Genomic DNA, 3,424 nt, shown 5'->3' with positions numbered 1-3,424 from the left:
CACATAGATATTTAACAACCGTTTCTCCAAACTTTTGCCATCTATATTATCTAAAAACATCATGAAAAGAAAAAAAAAAGTGCATGATAGTTATATGAACAGGAAAGTACAAAAATATCAATGGCTTTAGGGGGAAAGGTGGGTAAATGATACTATATTTTCTCATAAAATTGAAAATCACCAGTAAAATTGTGAACTGAATATAAGACTGCCTCGATACATAGTTTCTTATCAGCAAGACACCATAATATGATCCTGATATTAGAAAATCCAGCATAAAACAATAAGGTCAGTAATGAATGAATAAATATAATAAACCTATTAATCATGTGGAAAAAGCAAACTATTTCTGATTATACAATGGCAAAATTAAATAGGAAACTAAATTAGTTTAAACCAAGCAGCTAATGCTTTACATTAAGGTAGCAATTTTCTTAAGGCTGTCAAGACATCCTTATTTCTCATAGTGTATATTGGGGTTAAACCTCGGGGTGATAATGGTATAGAAAAGTGAGAGAAATTTGTCTGTTCTGGAAGAATTTCTAGATTTAGGTCATAAATATGTAACGGTTGCAGATCCAAAGAATAAAGTCACAACCATGACATGAAATCAACAGGTGGAGAAACCCTTTGCTCTTTCCATTGCTGATGGCAACTTCAGGATGGTGGAGGTCATTCTACCGTTGGAGCCAAGTATCAGCAGAAAAGGGACCATGACAAATAGCACAGCAACTGTGAAGACCAGCATTTCATTCAGAAACGTGTCCCCACAGGCCAGCTTCAGTACTGGGGGGATGTCACAGACATAGTGATTGATTTGGTTCGATCTGCAAAAGGACAGAGAGAAAATCTGGCTTATCTGCCCTATCTCAATTGGAACACCAGTGACCCAGCAGGCAGCCACCAGCTGGACACAGACTATGTGCTTCATGACCAGAGAATAGTGCAGGGGGCTACAAATGGCCACGTAGTGGTCATAGGCCATCACTGTAAGAAGCAGGCACTCTATGTTTCCAAATATAAGGACAAAACTCATCTGTGTTGCACAAGCAAAGAAATATGTCTTTTTTGAGTCCAAAGGTTTATGAGCATTCTAGGAAGAGTGGGAGACACATAACAGATTTCCAAGAAGGAAAAATTACTGAGGAAAATGTTCATGGGAGTCTGGAGAGTCTGGTCTGTCCTTCTTATGAGAATAATGATGCCATTTCCCATCAGAGTTATCACATAGATAAATAGAAACAAGACAAAAAGAAACATTTGGAAATTGGTAATGTCAGAAAATCCCCAAAGAACAAATTCAATCATTGAAGTGAGATTCACATTCACTAGATATAGCTCAGATGGTAAAGCATCTGCCTGCAATGCAGGAGACCCGGGTTTGATTCCTGGGTCAGGAAAATCCCCTGGAGTAGGAAATGGCAATCCACCCCAGCACTCTTGCCTGGAAAATCCCATGGATGGAGAAGCCTGATAGGTTACAGTTCATGGGGTCGCAAAGAGTCGGACACGACTGAGCAACGTCACTTTAACTTTCTGTGAAAATAGTACAATTAGGCATTTATCTTTTTTTGTTTTGTAATTTTATAAATTAAAGGGATTTAGGGGAATTATTAATAGTACATAAGATTCTATTCTGTATTAATGTCTAGTATTTTGTATCCTGGACTCAACACAATTGAAGTCTTATGGAAAATTTATGCTAAATTCTAAATATAAAAGCATAAGTTGCAATTCAAGGTTTAACTTTAAATAAAAGTGATATGTTTTAGAATTATGCACTTTCATTTTGAATCTGTTTGTCTGCAGAGCAAAATCAATCCATTTTACTTCTTATATTAAAAAACAGAATTCTGAAGCAGAAACATTTGTATCCCACTTTCTCAGTGGCAGGGCACAATCAAATTCTGTAATGCATTTATCATGAATTTCCCAACTCTTCCATTGGAACTTTCTCAAGAATAAAGCATGCCTTTCCTTCCATATTCTGCAATGATAGTTCTTACTACTTGTGTGTGCACTTTATTTGAGACCATTCTGGCTGCCTTTATCTACTAAAATAAGCAACATAACCATCAGGAATTATAAAGAAGGAACTTTTATTTATCCTTTGCAAGCATGCAGCTTATGTTTAACAATGTTCTTGACTTATTGGTTATTTAATTAATAATGACAAACTTGAAGGAATTACATTGATGATATGATTTCTGAAACTCTGCCTAGTAAATCTATTCGCAAATCTCTTATGATGTGCCAGGGGTCACTTACATTTAAAAATTATCATGTTAATAATATATATAAGATGCAACACATGAAAATTAAAACTGAAAACTATAAATTATTTATACTATGGTTAATACACAGTTGTCAAAAATATCAAAAGCAGAGAATATATATTTTAGCTAGTAGGTAGGTGAGCAAGTATAGTTAAGTGAGTAATTAGTGAGACCTATACAGACTCAAAGTTCTCCTGTATTTAGATATACTTGTAAAACATAAGAGTTTTAAAAGAAAGGTGATTAGTAAACTGTAGCTTTAAATAGTAAGTAGGAAATTGGAAAACACAAATGACTTTAACTGTGCTACTCTTATGTTAGTAAGCTACTGGCAATAGAATATTATTGAATTGTGTTAATGTCATGTTACATTGATATTATAGATGAAGAAACTAGGGCTCAAAGGTTTACATGATTAAACTAAGAAAAAGAAAAAAAATGTTCTCTTTGACTTTCAGGATTCATGAGCATTGTGAAAAGGGTAACAGATCCACAACTATTTCCAAAAGGAAAGAATTGCCAGGGAAAGAATACATGGGAATGTAGGGGTCAGGACCCACTTTTGGTATTAGAATCACTGTGTGTAATCCATTGTATATTCTTGCCTCCTTTGTCAAAGATAAGGTGTCCATATGTGCGTGGATTTATCTCTGGGCTTTCTATTTTATTCCATTGATCAATATTTCTGTCTTTGTGCCAGTACCATACTGTCTTGATAACTGTGGCTTTGTAGTAGAGCCTGAAGTCAGGTAGGTTGATTCCTCCAGTTCCATTCTTCTTTCTCAAGATCGCTTTGGCTATTCGAGGTTTTTTGTATTTCCATACAAATTGTGAAATTATTTGTTCTAGCTCTGTGAAGAATACTGTTGGTAGCTTGATAGGGATTGCATTGAATCTATAAATTGCTTTGGGTAGTATACTCATTTTCACTATATTGATTCTTCCAATCCATGAACATGGTATATTTCTCCACCTATTAGTGTCCTCTTTGATTTCTTTCACCAGTGTTTTATAGTTTTCTATATATAGGTCTTTAGTTTCTTTAGGTAGATATATTCCTAAGTATTTTATTCTTTCCATTGCAATGGTGAATGGAATTGTTTCCTTAATTTCTCTTTCTGTTTTCTCATTATTAGTGTATAGGAATG

At 34.7% G+C, this 3,424-nt stretch overlaps 1 pseudogene; it reads right to left on the bottom strand.

Annotated features, from left to right (window-relative positions):
* Positions 1 to 610: 610 nt before the first annotated feature.
* LOC104982942 lies at positions 611 to 1,158 on the bottom strand (annotated as a pseudogene).
* Positions 1,159 to 3,424: the final 2,266 nt, after the last annotated feature.

Source organism: Bison bison, unplaced genomic scaffold (genome assembly GCF_000754665.1).
Source record: "Bison bison bison isolate TAMUID 2011002044 unplaced genomic scaffold, Bison_UMD1.0 scf7180017861042, whole genome shotgun sequence".
NCBI classification, from domain to species: domain Eukaryota; kingdom Metazoa; phylum Chordata; class Mammalia; order Artiodactyla; family Bovidae; genus Bison; species Bison bison.
This window is presented reverse-complemented; position numbering and strand designations above follow the sequence as displayed.